The following is a 23,369-nucleotide window of genomic DNA, read 5'->3' on the forward strand; positions in this document are numbered from 1 at the left end:
TATTGGGTATAGAAGGAACATTCCTCAACACAATCAAGACAATTTATGAAAAACCCATGGCCAGCATCATACTGAGTGGGGCAAAGTTGGAAGCATTTCTACTGAGATCTAGTGTCAGAAAGGGATGCCATTCTCACCACTGCAATTCAATATAGTTCTGGAAGTTTTAGCCAGAGCCATTGGGCAAGAAAAAGAAAGTAAAGGGATACAGATTGGGAAGGAAGAAGTCAAACTATCCCTCTTTGCAGATGATATAATTCTTTATTTAGGGGATCCAAAGAATTCCACTAAGAGACTATTGGAACTCATAGAAGAGTTAGGCAAAGTAGCAGGATATAAAATCAATGCAAAAAATAAACAGTTTTTGTATACACAAACATTGCCATGGCTGAGAAAGAAGTTCTAAGATCATCCCTTTCACAATAGCTACAAAAAAAAAAACACAAATACCTTGGAATAAACTTAACCAAAGATGTCAAAGATGACATGATAAGAATTACAAAACTTGAAAGAAAGAAATAGAAGAGGATACCAAAAAATGGAAAAATCTTCCATGCTCATGGATTGGAAGAATCAATATCATCAAAATGCCCATTCTCCCAAAAGCAATTTATAGATTCAATGTGATACCAATCAAAATACCAAAGACATTCTTCTCAGATCTGGCAAAAATGATGCTGAAATTCATATAGAGGCATAGCAGACCTTGAATAGCTAAAGCAATCTTGTACAACAAAAACAGAGCAGGAGGCATCACAATGCCAGAATCAAGACATACTACAGTGCAGTGATAAACAAGACAGCATGGTAGTGGTACAGAAACAGATGAATAGACCCATGGAACAGAATAGAAACACCAGAAATCAGTCCAAGCATCTACAGCCAACTTCTATTTGATGAAGGAGCTAAAGCCAATTCCTGGAGCAAGGACTGTCTATTCAACAAATGGTGCTGGGAAAATTGGATTTCCACATGCAGAATATGAAGCAAGACCCCTACCTTACACAAAAATCAACTCAACATGGATTAAAGATCCAAATCTATGACCTGACACCATCAAATTATCAGAGAACACCAGAGAAACCCTGCAAGATATAGGCACAGGCAAAGACTTCTTGGAAAATATCCCAGAGGCACAGGCAGGCAAAGCCAAAATTAACAATTGGGATTACATGAAGTTGAGAAGTTTCTGTACTGCAAAAGAAACAGAAAATTGAAGAGGCAACTGACAGAATGGAAGAAAATAGTTGCAAATTATGCAACTAATAAAGGATTAACAACCAGAATCTACAAAGTGATCAAGAAACTCCACAATAGCAAAACAACCCACATAAGAGAAGGACCAAGGACCTAAATAGACATTTTTTAAAAGAGGAAATCCAACTGGCCAACAGACACATGAAAAAATGTTCAGGTTCACTAGCCATCAGGGAAATGCAAATCAAAACCACAATGAGGTTTCATCTCACCCTGGTTAGAATGGCTCACATACAGAAATCTACCCAGATGCTGGCGAGGATGTGGGGGAAAAAGGGACACTAACCCACTGTTGGTGGGAATGCAAACTGGTGAAGCCACTATGGAAGACAGTTTGGAGGTTCCTCAGAAACATGAATATCACATGACCCAGCTGTCCTGCTCCTCGGAATCTACCCAAGGGAAATTAAACTGGGAAATATAAGAGCTGTCTGCACCTCGATGTTTATTGCAGCTCAATTCACAATAGCTAAGACGTGGAATCAACCTAAATGCCCATCAACAGAAGACTGGATAAAGAAATTATGGGATATGTATTCTATAGAATACTACACAGTGGTTAAAAAAAATGAAATCTGGTCATTTGCAACAAAATGGAAGAATGCTGAGTGAAATAAGCCAGTCCCAAAGGGATAAATATCATATGTTCTCCCCGATCTGTGACAACTAACTGAGCACCTAAAAGGAAAATTATAGAAATGTAACTGACACTATGAGAAACAATGACTTGATCGGCCCTTGTCCTGACTGTTGAGGAACAGCTTACTATTTTATTCTTTTTGTTATTTTCTTTTTCTACTTAATACCATTGGTTGAACTCTTTAATTAACACACAATTATTCTTTGGTGTTTAAATTTAACTGAAAATTGATCCCTGTTAAAAATAAGAGTGGAAATAAGAGAGAGAGGAGACATCCAGTTTGGCACATGCTCCCTCGGACTTATCCCTAATGGTAGGGCTAAAAACGCCATGGGGGGGCCGGCGCCGTGGCTCACTTGGTTAATCATCTGCCTGCTGTGCCAGCATCCCGTGTGGGCGCCAGGTTCTAGTCCCGGTTGCTCCTCTTCCTGTCCAGGTCTCTGCTGTGGCCTGGGAGGGCAGTAGAGGATGGCCCAAGTGCTTGGGTCCCTGCACCCTCATGGGAGACCAGGAAGAAACACCTGGCTCCTGGCTTGGATTGGCACAGTACCGGCCGTGGCGGCCATTTGAGGAGTGAACCAATGGAAGGAATTCCTTACTCTCTGTCTCTCTCTCACTGCCTATAATTCTATCTGTCAAATAAATAAAAAAATGTCACGGGACTGCAAATTCCATCAAGTTGGCATGTACCAAAGCCACCTTACTAGTTAAAGTGATGAGTTTAAGTTCATAGTTGATCATAAAGATAGGATTAAGTGTCAAAGGGATCACATAAATAAGACCAGTGTCCGCTAGTAATAATTGATCGAATTAAAAAGGAGAGAATGACCCAACATGGGAAGTGGGATACACAGCAGATTCATAAATGGCAAATGCCCTAAATAGCACTCTGGCCTCAGAATCAGCCCTTAAGGCATTCAGATCTGGCTAAAAAGCCCATGAGAGGTTCTCAGGCAGGCATGGAAAGCCAAGACACTGGCAAAAAATGACCTAAATGAAAGATCTCTGTGAGTGAGATCCCAGTGGAAAGAACAGGCCATCAAAGGAGGAGGTACCTTTCTCTGAAGGGAGGAGAGAACGTCCACTTTGATTATGGCCTTGTCTAAATAAGGTCAGAGTTTGTGAACTCAAGAGGCTTCCATAGCCTTGGCAGCTCATGACAAGAGCCTCGGCTGATTACTGATGTCATAATTAAGAGTGTCAATTGTTAAATCAACAACAGGAGTCACTGTGCATGTTCTCCCCATGGAGGATCTCTGTCCTTAATGTTTGTACTATGCGAATTAATGGTAAAACTAGTATTCAAACAGTACCCTATACTTTGTATGTCTGTGTGGGTGCAATCTGTTGAAATCTTTACATAGTATATACTAAGTTGATCTTCTGTATATAAAGATAATTAAAAATGAATCTTAATGAAGAATGGGGTGGGAGAGGGAGTAGGATTTGGGATAGTTTGTGGGTGGGAGGGAGGTTATGGGGGAAAAGCCGCTATAATCCAAAAATTGTACTTTCGAAAATTATATTTATTAAATAAAAGTTTTCTTAAAAAAAAAAAAAAAGTGAGAGAAACACACAGGAACGTAAGGACTTTATTAAAGGAGAGAGGCGTAAGAAGGGTAAACAGGAAATTCCATGCCAGAATCTGAGGGCTGACCAGGGGCCATGGGCGGGAGTCTACAGGTCGGAGCCGTGCAGAGCAACTGCGCGGGCAGGAGTGGCGGCATCAATAGGCGGTGCGCCAGAGAACCGGGCCCACTGAGGCTTCAAGAGCCATGTTGCTGAGGGGAAAAGAGGACCCTTTTCCTACCATTTCAGGGCAAGAGTAGGGGCGAGGAAGGGGCTAATGAGCAGCCGATGGCTAATGGGCCAGCATCCTAAGGTCTAAGCAGCAGGGATTTGTTCTTTCCACTCTGTGGGAATCCAGAGAAATGAGATCATTTTGAACTCTTTGTGCCTGGGGTATGGACCAGCAGGGCTGGAGGACAATGGTAAGACCATGTCTCCTGGGGGGAGGGGCATTCAAGTGACCAATGAGAATGGGAGGGGCAAAGCATGCTAGACATCATGTGATTGGCAGCTGGGTTGGCCAGGAGCCAGGGAGCTCGGAGGCTGCAGGTGTGGGGGAGCACTGCTAGGGAGGGAGAGGCAGCTGCGCTGGAGCTGAGGGTGGGGAAGCAGCACCTGCTTCTTCAATTATTACTCAAATCGACTCTGGGTCAGAAGGCAAGGTTTCAGTTCTGGCCCGCTGGCGGGGCAAGTCTCTTGCGCTCTCTGAGCCTCAGCGGCAGGTGAAATACTGCCTGTTAGGTGTGCCGTGAGGGTTGAATGAGACAGTGGGTGCCAAGGGCCTGGCAGCCAGGACGTCAGAGTCTCTGCACACGGTGGGTGCTTTCCAGATGTGAGGTTTCTGGGGAGAGGCCTTGGCTGGAGGTGAGTCAGAAAGCTTCCCCGAGTCCTCCTCATGAGCTGAAAACCAGCTGGTCTAGCCTAATTCCTGCTGGGCCCTGAGAGCCCAGGATCTTTGGACAAACCTGCTTCCCTTATCGGGAAATGGGAGACTCCTGATTGCTCTGAAAGCCTCCTAGGCCCCCAAGAACCCTGGAGGCCTTGCAGAGACAGAGGCTGGGGAGGGACTCTGTATCCCCGTTCTAGATTTGGGGTTTGAGATGCAGAAGAAAGATAATACAGATAGGGTTGAAGAAGAGAGAGCACTCCAACATGGAAAGCAGTCCATGAAGCAGACGCATAGAATGGCAGTTGCTGTAAGTAACACTCGGTAGCCTCAGGATCAGCCCACAGTGCATTCTGGTCTGGCTGAAAGCACACCAAGAAATTCCCAGTGTGGACATCCAGGCCACTGGAACAAGGAGAGGCCCTCCATGAAGGACCTCTGTGGTCCAGGGCTCCGTGGAAAGAAGTGGTCATCAAAGAAGGATGTACTACTCTCAGAGGGCGGGGAGAACTTCCACTTTGCTCCTGGCCTTTCTAAAGACTGATGGGGCTTGTGGATTCCAGAGGCTTCCACAGTCTGGACATCACACGTCAAGAGCCTCGGGTGGTCACTGACATCCTACACAGAAGTGTTCTTAGATTAACAGGAGTCACTGTGTACTAAGTTCCCACGCCGGACCTCTGTCCTCCAAGAGCTGAATGACTAGAGTGAAGGGTAAAACTTGCTCTCAAAGATTTACTTTTGGTGTGTAATGTAGAGAATATTCTGATCTCTCCAGAGTTTTAGTTTTTTCTGAGTGCCCAACTCCTTTGCTTGAAAGAGATTTGTTACCATCTTAGGTACTTCCTTGTAATCAAGTTTCTCAAACATGGATTCTTGGTTCCATGTCAGTCTCCCTATCTTGACTGATTTAAAGTCAAATGGAGAGTATAAAATGGTTCAAGACCTCAGGGCTGTTAATGAGACAGTTGTTTCAATGCATCCAATTCTGCTAAATCTTTACCTAAAGGATGCTTTATTCTGTATCCCATCAAACCAGGAACCTAGCATAAGGAGGATACAGAGTTTACCCAACAAAAGCTCAGGTTTCAAAAAAGAGGTATAGGGGTGTAGTCTGACCCCAGGAAAGTATACTCTTTTAGTCAAGAGAAAGGAAGCTGTTCTACGTATAGGGCCACCTCAGACAAAAAAGCAGCTAAGGACATTTCTGCAAGTGGCAGGATTCTGTAGAATATGGATTCCAGGATTTGGGTTAATAACCAAACTTTTGTATGAAGTTTTAAAAGTCCCTGACACAGAGCCACTTTGCTGGACAGGGGAACTACAAAAGGCATTCCAACAAACTAAAGAAATTTTAATCGATGTGCCAGCATTAGGAAACCCTACCTGAGTAACCCGTTCAGCTTGCTTGTAGCCAAAAAGCAGGGGGTTGCTCTAGGTTCACCGACTCAGAAATCTGGTCCACTTCCCTGACCAGTGGCCTATTTTTTAAACAGCTAGATTCCGTGGCTACAGGACAGCCTGCATGGTGAAGGGCAGTTGGTAGAAGAAGCCACCAAATTGAATTTAGGCCAGCCACTTGAAGTTCCTACCTATCCCAGGTGCAAATTGTCTTTAAAAATAAAGGATATCGGGGCTGGCACCGTGGCTCATTTGGTTAATCCTCCGCATGCAGTGCCAGCATCCCATATGGCCACCAGGTTCTAGTCCTGGTTACTCCTCTTCCAGTCCAGCTCTCTGCTATGGCCTGGGAAAGCAGTAGAAGATTGCCCAAGTGCTTGGTGCCCTGCACGTACCTGGGAGACCAGGAAGAAGCACCTGGCTCCTGGCTTCGGATTGGCACAGTGCAAGCCATAGTGGCCATTTGGGGGGTGAACCAAGGGAAGGACGACCTTTGTCTCTGTCTCTCTCTCTCACTGTCTAACTCTATCTGTCAAATGAAAAAAAAAATTAAAGGACATCAATAGCTAACAGGAGGCTGTCTCACAAAATATCAGGCACTATTGTTAGACTCAATAACTATTGTTATTGAGTTAATAACTATTATTGTTGATAGATATATTATATATACAATATATAAAATATAGCTAATATTATACATTATAATATATAATAATATATAATTATAATAAACCTAATACATAATAATATATTATTATAATATATAATAATATTATATATTGTTAATAACTACTATTGTTAGACTGAAATAACTCAAAGTGTGCCAAGTCCTAACCCAGTTACTCTTTTGCCACCAGAGGGCACTGAAGAGCTAACTCACTCTGTGGAAACCATAGAAAAAGTGTATTCAGTACACCTGACCTGAGAGACGGATCTCTAGAGAACCCAGATATTGGGTGGCTTGCTGATGGCAGTAGTTACGTGAAGGAAGGAGTCAGGAAGGCAGATAATGCCATCGTAGATCTTACCCCGGTAACAGCAGCTCAGGCATTGCCAAGGAACTTCAACTCAGAAGGCTGAACTCATCACAATAGCTAGAGTTTGCCAATTCAATCTTGATTCAATTTTGTCTTGGTTATGATCTGTTTAGGTTTTCTATGCCTTCATAGCTCAATTTAGGTAGGTTGTGTGTGTCAGTAATCTATTCATTTCTGCTAGGCTTCCCAGTTTGTTGGCATACAGCTCTTGTAGTAATTTCTTATGATTCTTTTTATTTCTGTGGCATCTGTTGTTACATTTCCTGTATTTTCTCTAATTTTATTGATTTGGGTCTTCTCTCTCCTTTTTCTGGTTAGTTGGGCCAATGGTGTGTCAGTTTTGTTTGTTTGTTTGTTTGTTTTAAAAACCAACTCTTCATTTTGCTGATATTTTGTATTTTTTGTGAATCAATTTTGTTGACTTCTTCTCTAATTTTAATTATTTCTTTTCTCCTACCAGTTTTAGGTTTCGTTTGCTGTTATTTTTCTAGATCCTTGAGGTGCAATGAAATCTCATTTATTTGGTGCCTTTCCAATTTCTGAATGTAGGTACAATTTCTATAAACTTTCCTCTTAACACTGCTTTTGCTGTATCCCATACGTTTTGATATGTTGTGCTGTGGTCTTCATTTGTTTCCAGAAATCTTTTGATTTCTCTTTTGATTTCTTCTGTGACCCAGTGTTCATTCCGGAGCATGTAGTTCAGGCTCCATGTGTTTGCGTATGCTCCAGAGATTCCTGAGTTGCTGATTCCAGCCTCACTGCATTGTGTTCTGAGAAGATGTGTGGTACGATCTCATTTTTTTTGAGATTGCTGAGACTTGCTTTATGGCCTAGTTTGTGGTCAGTCCTAAAAAAAGTTCCATGCACTGCAGAGAAGAATGTGTGCTCTGTACCTGTAGGAGTATAAGTTCTGTAGATATGTGTTAGGTCCATTTGGTCTGTAGTGTCGATTAACTCTGCTGTTTCCTTGCTGAGTTTCTGTCTGGTTGATCTGCCCATTGCTGAAAGTGGGGTATTTGAAGTCCCCCATTACTATTGCGTGGGAGTCTATGTCTTCCTTTACACGTATGTCTCTCTTTACTTTTCTTTTAAATAACCAGGTGCCCTTTAATAGGTACATTTACATTTATAATAGTTATGTCTTCCTGTTGAATTGATCCCTTATTCATTACATAGTGCCCTTCTTTGTCTCTTTTAACAGTTTTTGTGTTAAAATCTATTTTGTCTGATATTAGGTTGGCTGCACCGCCGGAGTCAGCACAAGAAGGTCCAGGGGTTCCTGAAGGTGTGGGAGGTGTCAGTGTGGGGAGGAATGAGAGACACGCTCACAGCAAGGCTGCTGGCTCTGATGTGAGACACCAGACTTCATTTTTATACCCTAAGTTACAGCCTCTGTTCATTTTACACATTCTTTGCTGTTCTCATAAATTCTGTAAATGTCCACTCATTAGTGATCCTTACAAGAGTGAATGATTCTTCCTTATGATAACAAAGTCTGTTTCCCATCCACTTTAAACCATTGACCTCATATGATGGGTAACACCTCCCTAATCCTGATTTCCATAGCTGTGTAACAATTTCTTTGATTTTAGGCTGGCGCTGCGGCTCACTAGGCTAATCCTCCGCCTTGCGGCACCAGCACACTGGGTTCTAGTCCTGGTCGGGGCACCAGATTCTGTCCCGGTTGCCGCTCTTACAGGCCAGCTCTCTGCTGTGGCCAGGAAGTACAGTGGAGGATGGCCCAAGTGCTTGGGCCCTGTACCCCATGGGAGACCAGGAGAAGCACCTGGCTCCTGCCATTGGATCAGAGCGGTGTGCCAGCCGCAGCATGCCGGCCGCGGTGGCCATTGGAGGGTGAACCAATGGCAAAAGTAAGACCTTTCTCTCTGTCTCTCTCTCTCACTGTCCACTCTGCCTGTCAAAAAAAATTTTCATTGATTTTAAATATTTACTTGATATTTGATATAGAATAGAATAGAGACTCAACGTGATGCTAAATTATACAATATTCGATGACAAAAATAATGGTTATTTGCAAAGAATCAGAATATCTATTTATAACAATTGATTATGAAGATTAGAACATTTACCTTTTAGATTAACTCTACTAGTAACCATTAACACCCTGCACAAACAAACCCATTCATTACAAATGTCCTTCCCATAACCCTTCATTACTATTTAGCTCTAGTAGATCATCTAAGACTTGCTCCCTGAGTTTGGTAATTACTTTATGTTCTTTCCACCAGGCCACACAAGCTAAGGCATTTACCACTGTTTGTATTTCTCTCAGCCACTTAAATTGTTAACTCTCATTTACAAGTCAGTAGTCTGTAATAAGACATCCTCGCAGGTGGATTATAGCGGGAGACTGAAGACCTTCCCCAAGGACCCTCCCATCCCTAAATCAGGTCTCACTGCTTACCACATACCCCACAGTGTGGAGTCCCCTCTAGGCTTTTATTGCAGGAACTGAAGCCTCAGAAGGGGTTGGGTTACTCCAGGAGGCTCCAGTCCATCCAACAGCTCAGCCGTCCATGAGGTCATTTTGTGCAGAGGTCATTCCTCAGAGATTTCCAAGAATATAGTGATCATCAGTGAGATCCCCAGGAAACTCCAACTTTTTTCTATCAATAAATCTAAACCCACCAAGGGGACCGCAGCTTGTGGTTCTCATGCCCTGCGGAGAAAGACCTCCTGTTGTGCCCTTGTCAGACAGCCAAATTTGCCTTGGCCTCTTCATTCTTTCTTGTTTAAGATTTAGAATGTGCGAGGCATGGTTCCAATATGGCAGCATAAAGAGGGAGCTTGCTGATCTAGTCCAGAAGATAGTTTGATAAAAGTAGAGATAGTGTAGTCTCAGGGAAGAGTTAGGGGTAAAACACTAGAGGAAACTCTTCCGTAATTAGAGGGACACGGTGGATCTACGTGGAGGGCATGGGCGCCTGCGGCTCGGGACCCCAGCTGCCGAGAGTCTCCCCACCAGTGCTGGAAAGGGAGGTGAGACGAAACTGCAGTAGCCCGAGACACTGGTGGAAAAGTGGCAGGAGGAGCCTAGAGGGAACGAGGCTTGAAGCCCCATGGGGGAAAGTGCACCACCTAGCTAGAGGAGAAAAAAAATGAAAGGGATGGTAGGGACACAATTCTCTCTCTCCAATCACCTTACAAAAGTGTACGAGCCAATAGAGCGGGCACCGTTTTGGACATACACAATAGCTGTGCTATCTTGGGGCTGCACCTGGCAATCAGCCGAGCAGAGAAACCTGACTCTGGTGGGGAGTAATAATAGGCGGCCAAGACCTAGTGAGTGTGTGGAGCTTCTGAACCAGGACCGTGAGAAAAAAACAAAACAAAACAAAACTGAGGGTGTGTGGCTGAGACTTTGAGTAGTCTTGGGGGAGGCACCACAAGCTCAGGCGGCCCTGGCTACCCGGTAAGAGACACTCAGGGGAATCTGAGCTTACACCGAGGAGTGCACAGATCCTTTGTGTGGTCCTTGGGACAGAGCAGACGAATATTATACCCACTGGGGCTAGTGCTCAGGCACTGATCACCATAGAGCAGAACTCAGCTGAGTGGAATTACTTCCCTTCTGATTAAGAGAGAGAGAGAGAGAGAGAGAGAGAGAGAGAGAGAGATTTACCACACCAACCCTGGGTGTCACTTTAGGCACGGCCTTGGCCTTAACACTGAAGAACTGAACAGAGCTCGCTGGCCACACCCACCACAAGTCTCTAAATATCCTCTGAAAGCTGAAGGTCCACTTATCTACAGAGTCATAGTACCATGAAAAAACCACCACAGCAGAAAAAAAAAGAAACCAACGAGATTCTCCACAAATGCCGAACAACAAACACAACAACCCAAGAAACAAGAATAAGGAAGACAACTTGATGCTCCCAAAAAACATGACACTTCAATGCAAAGATTATGAAGACAATGAGATAGAAGAAATGCAAGAAATGGAACTCAAAATATTGATGGTAAGAATACTTGGAAGTAATCAAAAACAAATGTTCAAACTACTGAAATCCATGCAGGACATGAAAGAAGATCTCTCTCATGAAAATGAAATTTTTTTTGGACAGGCAGTTAGAAAGATCCTCATCCAGAGCCAGGAGCCAGGTGCTTCCTCCTGGTCTCCCATGTGGGTGCAGGGCCCAAGCACCTGGGCCATCCTCCACTGCCTTCCCAGGCCACAGCAGAGAGCTGGACTGGAAGAGGAGCAACCTGGACAGAATCCAGTGCCTCGACCAGGAGTAGAACCTGGGGTGCCAGCGCCGCAGGCGGAGGATTAGCTTAGTGAGCCACAGCACTGGCCCAAAATGAAATCTTAAGGAAGAATCAAAATGAAATGAAGAATTTAATAGAACAAATAAAAAACACAGTGGAGAGCCTTAAAAACAGAAGCAGTGAGGCAGAAGAGAGAATATTGGACTTAGAAGACAGAGCACAGGAAAGTATACAGTCAAACCAAAGACAAGAAGAGGAAATTAGAAATCTAAAAAATATTGTTGGGAATCTACAGGATACCTTTTAAAAACCCAACATTCGGGTTCTAGCAGTTCCTGAAGGCATGGAGAGAGAGAAAGGATTAGAAGGCCTTTTTAGTGAGATACTAGCAGAAAACTTTCCGGGTTTGGAGAAAGAAAGAGACCTCCAAGTACAGGAAGCACACAGAACTCCCAATAGACATGACCAGAAAAGATCCTCGCCATGACACCTTGTAATCAAACTCACCACAGTCAAACATAATTACAAGATTCTAAAATGTGCAAGAGAGAAATGCCAGATTGCTCTCAGAGGATGTCCAATGAGTCAGAGCAGACTTCTACCAGAAATTTAAAGAACTAACTCCAATTCTTCTCAAACTTTTCAGAACAATTGAAAGAGAGGGGATCCTCCCAAATTCTTTCTTTTTTTTTTTCTTTTTAATTTTTTGACAGGCAGAGTGGATGGTGAGAAAGAGAGACAGAGAGAAAGGTCTTCCTTTTGCCGTTGGTTCACCCTCCAATGGCCGCCGTGGCCGGCGCGCTGCAGCCAGCACACCGCGCTGATCCAAAGGCAGGAGCCAGGTGCTTCTCCTGGTCTCCCATGGGGTACAGGGCCCAAGCCCTTGGGCCATCCTCCACTGCACTCCCTGGCCACAGCAGAGAGCTGGTCTGGAAGAGGGGCAACTGGGACAGAATCTGGCGCCCCGACTGGGACTAGAACCCAGTATGCCGGCGCCACAAGGCAGAGGACTAGCCTAGTGAGCAGCGGCGCCGGCCCCCAAATTCTTTCCACGAAGCCAGCATCACATTAATTCCTAAACCTGAAAAAGATGCAGCAGAGAAGGAGAATTACAGACCAATTTCTCTTATGAACATAGACGCAAAAATCCTCAATAAGATTCTGGCCAATAGAATTCAACAACACATCAGAAAGATCATCCAACCAGACCAAGTGGGATTTATCCCTGGTGTGCAGGGATGGTTCAATGTTCACATATCAGTCAATGTGATACACCACATAAACAAACTGCAGAAGAAAAACCATATGATTATTTCAATAGATGCAGAGAAAGCATTTGATAAAATACAACACCCTTTCATGATGAAAACTCTAAGCATATTGGGTATAGAAGGAACATTCCTCAACACAATCAAGACAATTTATGAAAAACCCATGGCCAGCATCATACTGAGTGGGGCAAAGTTGGAAGCATTTCTACTGAGATCTAGTGTCAGAAAGGGATTCCCATTCTCACCACTGCAATTCAATATAGTTCTGGAAGTTTTAGCCAGAGCCATTGGGCAAGAAAAAGAAAGTAAAGGTATACAGATTGGGAAGGAAGAAGTCAGACTATCCCTCTTTGCAGATGATATAATTCTTTATTTAGGGGATCCAAAGAACTCCACTAAGAGACTATTGGAACTCATAGAAGAGTTTGGCAAAGTAGCAGGATATAAAATCAATGCAAAAAATAAACAGTTTTTGTATACACAAACATTGCCATGGCTGAGAAAGAAGTTCTAAGATCATCCCTTTCACAATAGCTACAAAAAAAAAACACACACACACACAAATACCTTGGAATAAACTTAACCAAAGATGTCAAAGATGACATGATAAGAATTACAAAACTTGAAAGAAAGAAATAGAAGAGGATACCAAAAAATGGAAAAATCTTCCATGCTCATGGATTGGAAGAATCAATATCATCAAAATGCCCATTCTCCCAAAAGCAATTTATAGATTCAATGTGATACCAATCAAAATACCAAAGACATTCTTCTCAGATCTGGCAAAAATGATGCTGAAATTCATATAGAGGCATAGCAGACCTTGAATAGCTAAAGCAATCTTGTACAACAAAAACAGAGCAGGAGGCATCACAATGCCAGAATCAAGACATACTACAGTGCAGTGATAAACAAGACAGCATGGTAGTGGTACAGAAACAGATGAATAGACCCATGGAACAGAATAGAAACACCAGAAATCAGTCCAAGCATCTACAGCCAACTTCTATTTGATGAAGGAGCTAAAGCCAATTCCTGGAGCAAGGACAGTCTATTCAACAAATGGTGCTGGGAAAATTGGATTTCCACATGCAGAATATGAAGCAAGACCCCTACCTTACACAAAAATCAACTCAACATGGATTAAAGATCCAAATCTATGACCTGACACCATCAAATTATCAGAGAACACCAGAGAAACCCTGCAAGATATAGGCACAGGCAAAGACTTCTTGGAAAATATCCCAGAGGCACAGGCAGGCAAAGCCAAAATTAACAATTGGGATTACATGAAGTTGAGAAGTTTCTGTACTGCAAAAGAAACAGGAAATTGAAGAGGCAACTGACAGAATGGAAGAAAATAGTTGCAAATTATGCAACTAATAAAGGATTAACAACCAGAATCTACAAAGTGATCAAGAAACTCCACAATAGCAAAACAACCCACATAAGAGAAGGACCAAGGACCTAAATAGACATTTTTTAAAAGAGGAAATCCAACTGGCCAACAGACACATGAAAAAATGTTCAGGTTCACTAGCCATCAGGGAAATGCAAATCAAAACCACAATGAGGTTTCATCTCACCCTGGTTAGAATGGCTCACATACAGAAATCTACCCAGATGCTGGCGAGGATGTGGGGGAAAAAGGGACACTAACCCACTGTTGGTGGGAATGCAAACTGGTGAAGCCACTATGGAAGACAGTTTGGAGGTTCCTCAGAAACATGAATATCACATGACCCAGCTGTCCTGCTCCTCGGAATCTACCCAAGGGAAATTAAACTGGGAAATATAAGAGCTGTCTGCACCTCGATGTTTATTGCAGCTCAATTCACAATAGCTAAGACGTGGAATCAACCTAAATGCCCATCAACAGAAGACTGGATAAAGAAATTATGGGATATGTATTCTATAGAATACTACACAGTGGTTAAAAAAAATGAAATCTGGTCATTTGCAACAAAATGGAAGAATGCTGAGTGAAATAAGCCAGTCCCAAAGGGATAAATATCATATGTTCTCCCCGATCTGTGACAACTAACTGAGCACCTAAAAGGAAAATTATAGAAATGTAACTGACACTATGAGAAACAATGACTTGATCGGCCCTTGTCCTGACTGTTGAGGAACAGCTTACTATTTTATTCTTTTTGTTATTTTCTTTTTCTACTTAATACCATTGGTTGAACTCTTTAATTAACACACAATTATTCTTTGGTGTTTAAATTTAACTGAAAATTGATCCCTGTTAAAAATAAGAGTGGAAATAAGAGAGAGAGGAGACATCCAGTTTGGCACATGCTCCCTCGGACTTATCCCTAATGGTAGGGCTAAAAACGCCATGGGGGGGCCGGCGCCGTGGCTCACTTGGTTAATCATCTGCCTGCTGTGCCAGCATCCCGTGTGGGCGCCAGGTTCTAGTCCCGGTTGCTCCTCTTCCTGTCCAGGTCTCTGCTGTGGCCTGGGAGGGCAGTAGAGGATGGCCCAAGTGCTTGGGTCCCTGCACCCTCATGGGAGACCAGGAAGAAACACCTGGCTCCTGGCTTGGATTGGCACAGTACCGGCCGTGGCGGCCATTTGAGGAGTGAACCAATGGAAGGAATTCCTTACTCTCTGTCTCTCTCTCACTGCCTATAATTCTATCTGTCAAATAAATAAAAAAATGTCACGGGACTGCAAATTCCATCAAGTTGGCATGTACCAAAGCCACCTTACTAGTTAAAGTGATGAGTTTAAGTTCATAGTTGATCATAAAGATAGGATTAAGTGTCAAAGGGATCACATAAATAAGACCAGTGTCCGCTAGTAATAATTGATCGAATTAAAAAGGAGAGAATGACCCAACATGGGAAGTGGGATACACAGCAGATTCATAAATGGCAAATGCCCTAAATAGCACTCTGGCCTCAGAATCAGCCCTTAAGGCATTCAGATCTGGCTAAAAAGCCCATGAGAGGTTCTCAGGCAGGCATGGAAAGCCAAGACACTGGCAAAAAATGACCTAAATGAAAGATCTCTGTGAGTGAGATCCCAGTGGAAAGAACAGGCCATCAAAGGAGGAGGTACCTTTCTCTGAAGGGAGGAGAGAACGTCCACTTTGATTATGGCCTTGTCTAAATAAGGTCAGAGTTTGTGAACTCAAGAGGCTTCCATAGCCTTGGCAGCTCATGACAAGAGCCTCGGCTGATTACTGATGTCATAATTAAGAGTGTCAATTGTTAAATCAACAACAGGAGTCACTGTGCATGTTCTCCCCATGGAGGATCTCTGTCCTTAATGTTTGTACTATGCGAATTAATGGTAAAACTAGTATTCAAACAGTACCCTATACTTTGTATGTCTGTGTGGGTGCAATCTGTTGAAATCTTTACATAGTATATACTAAGTTGATCTTCTGTATATAAAGATAATTAAAAATGAATCTTAATGAAGAATGGGATGGGAGAGGTAGTAGGATTTGGGATAGTTTGTGGGTGGGAGGGAGGTTATGGGGGGAAAAACCACTATAATGCAAAACTTGTACTCTCGAAAATTATATTTATTAAATAAATGTTTTCTTAAAAAAAAAAAAGTGAGAGAAACACACAGGAACGTGAGGACTTTATTAAAGGAGAGAGGCGTAAGAAGGGTAAACAGGAAATTCCATGCCAGAATCTGAGGGCTGACCAGGGGCCATGGGCGGGAGTCTACAGGTCGGAGCCGTGCAGAGCAACTGCGCGGGCAGGAGTGGCGGCATCAATAGGCGGTGCGCCGGAGAACCGGGCCCACTGAGGTTTCAAGAGCCATGTTGCTGAGGGGAAAAGAGGACCTTCTTCCCACTGTTTCAGGGCAAGAGTAGGGGCGAGGAAGGGGCTAATGAGCAGCCGATGGCTAATGGGCCAGCATCCTAAGGTCTAAGCAGCAGGGATTTGTTCTTTCCACTCTGTGGGAATCCAGAGAAATGAGATCATTTTGAACTCTTTGTGCCTGGGGTATGGACCAGCAGGGCTGGAGGACAATGGTAAGACCATGTCCCCTGGTGGGGGGGGAGGGACATTCAAGTGACCAATGAGAATGGGAGGGGCAAAGCATGCTAGACATCATGTGATTGGCAGCTGGGTTGGCCAGGAGCCAGGGAGCTCGGAGGCTGCAGGTGTGGGGGAGCACTGCTAGGGAGGGAGAGGCAGCTGCGCTGGAGCTGAGGGTGGGGAAGCAGCACATGCTTCTTCAATTATTACTTATATCGACTCTGGGTCAGAAGGCAAGGTTTCAGTTCTGGCCCGCTGGCGGGGCAAGTCTCTTGCGCTCTCTGAGCCTCAGCGGCAGGTGAAATACTGCCTGTTAGGTGTGCCGTGAGGGTTGAATGAGACAGTGGGTGCCAAGGCCCTGGCAGCCAGGACGTCAGAGTCTCTGCACACGGTGGTGCTTTCCAGATGTGAGGTTTCTGGGGCGAGGCCTTGGCTGGAGGTGAGTCAGAAAGCTTCCCCGAGTCCCCCTCATGAGCCGAAAACCAGCTGGTCTAGCCTAATTCCTGCTGGGCCCTGAGAGCCCAGGATCTTTGGACAAACCTGCTTTCCTTATCGGGAAATGGGAGACTCCTGATTGCTCTGAAAGCCTCCTAGACCCCCAAGAACCCTGGAGGCCTTGCAGAGACAGAGGCTGGGGAGGGACTCTGTATCCCCGTTCTAGATTTGGGGTTTGAGATGCAGAAGAAAGAATCCTTGGGGTTCAGAGATGTCTGAATACTAGGAAGACATACTGCTTTAGGTGAGGGGAAAAGGCAGAAAAAAAGTGGACGAAGTGCATACACAGTCCTGTAGGACTGGGAGGTGCCCCCAGCCTCTCAACATATCACAGGCTCTGGGGCCCAAACTGATACGGGCTAAGTCAGATCGATAGCTTAAGCTCACAAGCTGGAAGCCACACATTGCCTGCTCCATGTCACCACATTCAGCTTCCTGTCCATCGGATGACCCCTTCCCCAGGAAGTACGTCCCCTTACCCGGAACCTGGGGGTGGTACCAACACTTCCATTTCCTAGCTCCTAAGAAGCCAGGTAGAGCAGAAGCTCGCTCTCTCGTGGACCCAGAGCGAGCAGGGAGTAAAATCCCTCTTGGCCCTTCCCCGTCCACTCTCGCTAAACAGAGCCCACACGTGCTTGTGCATTCTCTCCACTTTGTAAATGAACAGTCCCATCACACGTCGTGTTTGTGCCTGTTCTCAGAATCCCTCTCTGCATCAAAGGCAAGAGCATGGATAGAAATTTAGGCCCAGCCTAGCTCGCAACATATTGGAGGAGCCAGCAGGAGAAAAATTCATTCAAAAACCACAGTGTAGGTAGTGGAGTTTATGTGGTTTCTGCCTTGACAACACACGGTTCAGAAACCACCATGTACTTAACGGAGCTCAAGTGGTTTCGGCCTCAGCAATGCCCTCTTTTTTGCTTTCTTTCTTTTTAAAGATTTATTTATTAATTAAAGGACATCAATAGCTAACAGGAGGCTGTCTCACAAAATATCAGGCACTATTGTTAGACTCCATAACTATTGTTATTGAGTTAATAACTACTATTGTTTATAGATATATTATATATACAATATATAAAATATAGCTAATATTATATATTATAATATGTAATAATATATAATAACATATAATTATAATAAACATAATATATAATAATATATTATTATAATATATAATAATATTATATATTGTTAATAACTACTATTTTTAGACTGAAATAACTCAAGGTGTGCCAAGTCCTAACCCAGTTACTCTTTTGCCACCAGAGGGCACTGAAGAGCTAACTCACTCTGTGGAAACCATAGAAAAAGTGTATTCAGTACACCTGACCTGAGAGACGGATCTCTAGAGAACCCAGATGTTGGGTGGCTTGCTGATGGCAGTAGTTACGTGAAGGAAGGAGTCAGGAAGGCAGATAATGCCATCGTAGATCTTACCCCGGTAACAGCAGCTCAGGCATTGCCAAGGAACTTCAACTCAGAAGGCTGAACTCATCACAATAGCTAGAGTTTGCCAATTCAATCTTGATTCAATTTTGTCTTGGTTATGATCTGTTTAGGTTTTCTATGCCTTCATAGCTCAATTTAGGTAGGTTGTGTGTGTCAGTAATCTATTTATTTCTGCTAGGTTTCCAGTTTGTTAGCATACAGCTCTTGTAGTAATTTCTGATGATTCTTTTTATTTCTGTTACATCTGTTGTTACATTTCCTGTATTTTCTCTAATTTTATTGATTTGGGTCTTCTCTCTCCTTTTTCTGGTTAGTTGGGCCAATGGTGTGTCAGTTTTTTTTTTTTTTTTCAAAAAACCAACTCTTCATTTTGCTGATATTTTGTATGTTTCGTGAATCAATTTTGTTGATTTCTTCTCTAATTTTAATTATTTCTTTTCTCCTACCAGTTTTAGGTTTTGTTTGCTGTTGTTTTTCTAGATCCTTGAGATGCATTGAAATCTCATTTATTTGGTGCCTTTCCAATTTCTGAATGTAGGTACAATTTCTATAAACTTTCCTCTTAACACTGCTTTTGCTGTATCCCATACGTTTTGATATGTTGTGCTGTGGTCTTCATTTGTTTCCAGAAATCTTTTGATTTCTCTTTTGATTTCTTCTGTGACCCAGTGTTCATTCCGGAGCATGTAGTTCAGGCTCCATGTGTTTGCGTATGCTCCAGAGATTCCTGAGTTGCTGATTCCAGCCTCACTGCATTGTGTTCTGAGAAGATGTGTGGTACGATCTCATTTTTTTTGAGATTGCTGAGACTTGCTTTATGGCCTAGTTTGTGGTCAGTCCTAAAAAAAGTTCCATGCACTGCAGAGAAGAATGTGTGCTCTGTACCTGTAGGAGTATAAGTTCTGTAGATATGTGTTAGGTCCATTTGGTCTGTAGTGTCGATTAACTCTGCTGTTTCCTTGCTGAGTTTCTGTCTGGTTGATCTGCCCATTGCTGAAAGTGGGGTATTTGAAGTCCCCCATTACTATTGCGTGGGAGTCTATGTCTTCCTTTACACGTATGTCTCTCTTTACTTTTCTTTTAAATGACCAGGTGCCCTTTAATAGGTACATTTACATTTATAATAGTTACGTCTTCCTGTTGAATTGATCCCTTATTCATTACATAGTGCCCTTCTTTGTCTCTTTTAACAGTTTTTGTGTTAAAATCTATTTTGTCTGATATTAGGTTGGCTGCACTGCCGGAGTCAGCACGAGAAGGTCCAGGGGTTCCTGAAGGTGTGGGAGGTGTCAGTGTGGGGAGGAATGAGAGACACGCTCACAGCAAGGCTGCTGGCTCTGATGTGAGACACCAGACTTCATTTTTATACCCTAAGTTACAGCCGCTGTTCATTTTACACATTCTTTGCTGTTCTCATAAATTCTGCAAATGTCTACTCATTAGTGATCCTTACAAGAGTGAATGATTCTTCCTTATGATAACAAAGTCTGTTTCCCATCCACTTTAAACCATTGACCTCATATGATGGGTAACACCTCCCTAATCCTGATTTCCATAGCTGTGTAACAATTTCTTTGATTTTAGGCTGGCGCTGCGGCTCACTAGGCTAATCCTCCGCCTTGCGGCACCAGCACACTGGGTTCTAGTCCTGGTCAGGGCACCAGATTCTGTCCCGGTTGCCGCTCTTACAGGCCAGCTTTCTGCTGTGGCCAGGAAGTACAGTGGAGGATGGCCCAAGTGCTTGGGCCCTGCACCCCATGGGAGACCAGGAGAAGCACCTGGCTCCTGCCATTGGATCAGAGCGGTGTGCCAGCCGCAGCATGCCGGCCGCGGTGGCCATTGGAGGGTGAACCAATGGCAAAAGTAAGACCTTTCTCTCTGTCTCTCTCTCTCACTGTCCACTCTGCCTGTCAAAAAAAATTTTCATTGATTTTAAATATTTACTTGATATTTGATATAGAATAGAATAGAGACTCAAAGTGATGCTAAATTATACAATATTCGATGACAAAAATAATGGTTATTTGCAAAGAATCAGAATATCTACTTATAACAATTGATTATGAAGATTAGAACATTTACCTTTTAGATTAACTATACTAGTAACCATTAACACCCTGCACAAACAAACCCATTCATTACAAATGTCCTTCCCATAACCCTTCATTACTATTTAGCTCTAGTAGATCATCTAAGACTTGCTCCCTGATTTTGGTAATTACTTTATGTTCTTTCCACCAGGCCACACAAACTAAGGTATTTACCACTGTTTGTATTTCTCTCAGCCACTTAAATTGTTAACTCTCATTTACAAGTCAGTAGTCTGTAATAAGACATCCTCGCAGGTGGATTATAGCGGGAGACTGAGACCTTCCCCAAGGACCCTCCCATCCCTAAATCAGGTCTCACTGCTTACCACATACCCCACAGTGTGGAGTCCCCTCTAGGCTTTTATTGCAGGAACTGGAGCCTCAGAAGGGGTTGGGTTACTCCAGGGGGCTCCAGTCCATCCAACAGCTCAGCCATCCATGAGGTCATTTTGTGCAGAGGTCATTCCTCAGAGATTTCCAAGAATATAGTGATCATCAGTGAGATCCCCAGGAAACTCCAACTTTTTTCTATCAATAAATCTAAACCCACCAGGAGGACCGCAGCTTGTGGTTCTCACACCCTGCAGAGACAGACCTCCTGTTGTGCCCTTGTCAGACAGCCAAGTTGCCTTGGCCTCTTCACTGCACCAGCTCTCTTTTGGTTTCTGGTAGCATGGACTATCTTTTTCCATCCTTTCACTTTCGGTCTGCATGCATCTTTGTTGGTGAGATGTGTTTCTTTTAGGCAGCAAATAGACATATTTTGCCTTTTAATCCACTCAGCCAGTCTTTGTCTTTTCACTGGAGAGTTGAGGTCATTTACATTCAAGGTGACTATTGACAAGTAATGACTTTGCCCTGCCATTTTCCCAAAAATATTCCTATTTTTCACTTTGGATTTCCTTTGTACTTTTACTGGGAGATTTTCTTCCTGTACCTTCTTTCATAGTGATGACCATGTTTCTGTGTTTCTGTGTGATGCACATCCTTAAGCATCTTCTGCAGGGCCAGAAGGGTGGTGACAAATTCTTTCAATTTCCTTTGTTATGGTAGGTCTTTATTTCACCTTTGTCATAAATGAGAGCTTTGCAGGGTGTAGTAGGCTAAGACTTTTCTCTTAAGATATCGGGGCTGGCACCGTTACTCATTTGGTTAATCCTCCGCCTGCAGTGCCAGCATCCCATCTGGCCGTCAGGTTCTAGTCCTGGTTACTCCTCTTCCAGTCCAGCTCTCTGCTATGGCCTGGGAAAGCAGTAGAAGATGGCCCAAGTGCTTGGTGCCCTGCACGCACCTGGGAGACCAGGAAGAAGCACCTGGCTCCTGGCTTCGGATTGGCACAGTGCCAGCCATAGTGGCCATTTTGGGGGTGAACCAAGGGAAGGAAGACCTTTGTCTCTGTCTCTCTCTCTCTCACTGTCTAACTCTATCTGTCAAATAAAAAAAAAAAAAGAGCATCTGGCTTATCCCAAGTCTCAAGTCTCGGTTTACCACAGCTCTCGGAGGTTAGGACACTGTGGGGTAAATAGGACTGACGTTGCTCAGCCGGGTCCATGCATCGTATTTTACCTGTCCAGTCACCTACTAATCACTCACAGTGTGCAAATTATCCAAAATTGCTTGATGCTTCTTCTAAACATGTGTGGTTTTTAAAGGAAAGAAAATCCTTTATTTAGTGGTAAAAAAAAAGTAACAGCATTTCGTTGTTTGGTGAGCTGCTCCAAGTTTTTCCCACAGGCGCACATCGTAGGGACTGCATTCACAGGCACCCAGCTTCTGTGGGGAGAGCTGCTTGGCTCCTTTCACGGTCTCGTGTCTCAGAGATTGAAGACCTAAGAATGCGCCGTATGTTTTCAGGAGATGGGGCCTGTAGGAATTTACTTATGAAGGGCCCTAGGAACATAAACACCTGTATCTGCGCAAAATCTGGATCTTTATCCACACACTCGCCCTGAACCCTGGAGGCCCGGCCTTCCCCACGACCCTATTTCTGCTCTGATTTCCTACCCCAATCTCGCCTTCTGAGTCAACTTCCCTTGCTCTTCTAACTACCAATCACCAGCCAACGATATGGTCTCCTGCCATGTCTGAGCAACACTGTTCCCCTAAATACATATATAGAAATCTCAGCCCAGAAGCAGGACTTTGGGAAGGTGGGTAGGACACGAGGGCTGACCTGGGTCAGGCCCCAGCAGTGCGGATCCTAAGAGCCCCCTCGCCCCCGGCACTGAGGACGCAGTGGGAAGGCACCGATGACACATGAAACCTGCCAGTGCCTTGCTCTCGGACGTCCGAGCCCGAAGAACTGTAAGGAGTAGCTTTGTTGGTGATGAGGCACCAGTCCTGGTGTTTTGTTTCCACAGGACGGACTGAGACCAGTCCCCGGCAAGAGCCGGCTAGCTGTCCCATCGCCTCTCTCCTGTCTTCTCCCCGTCACTCCCAGGCTGCAGCTACGCGTCTCCCTATAACCTCAGCCATGCCTGACTCTGTCTTGCCTTCAGGTCCTCTGCCCACAACGCTTGGAAATGTCAAAAGTTCATGGAACGTGGAATTAAAGGAAAATTTTATTTTGCTGCAAAAATTCAAATTGTATATATGAGGGGGCTTCAAAATGGCCAAAGGAATGTGTTATAAAAACAATGCATGGATTTCAAAATTTTTGTACCAATATAAACTTAAAATTAATTCTACTTTCCATTAATTTTTGGAAGTACTCTCACACTCTTTCCCCCTTGCTTTTTTAAAGATTTGTTTATTTATTTGCAAAGAAGAGTTACAGAGAGGCAGAGGCAAAGGCAGAGAAAGAGAGAGGTCTTCCATCCACTGGTTCACTCCCCAGATGGCTGCAACGGCCAGAGCTGTGCTGATCAGGAGCCAGGAGCCAGGAGCTTCTTCTAGGTCTCCCACATGGGTGCAGGGGCCCACGGACTTGGGCCATCTTCTACTGCTTTCTCAGATCATAGCAGAGAGCTGGATTGGAAGTGGAGCAGCGGGACTTGAACTGGTGCTCATACGCGATTCCAGCACT

This window comes from Oryctolagus cuniculus, chromosome 7 (genome assembly GCF_051225735.1).
Source record: "Oryctolagus cuniculus isolate XC-2025 breed Fujian yellow rabbit chromosome 7, ASM5122573v1, whole genome shotgun sequence".
Lineage (NCBI taxonomy): Eukaryota > Metazoa > Chordata > Mammalia > Lagomorpha > Leporidae > Oryctolagus > Oryctolagus cuniculus.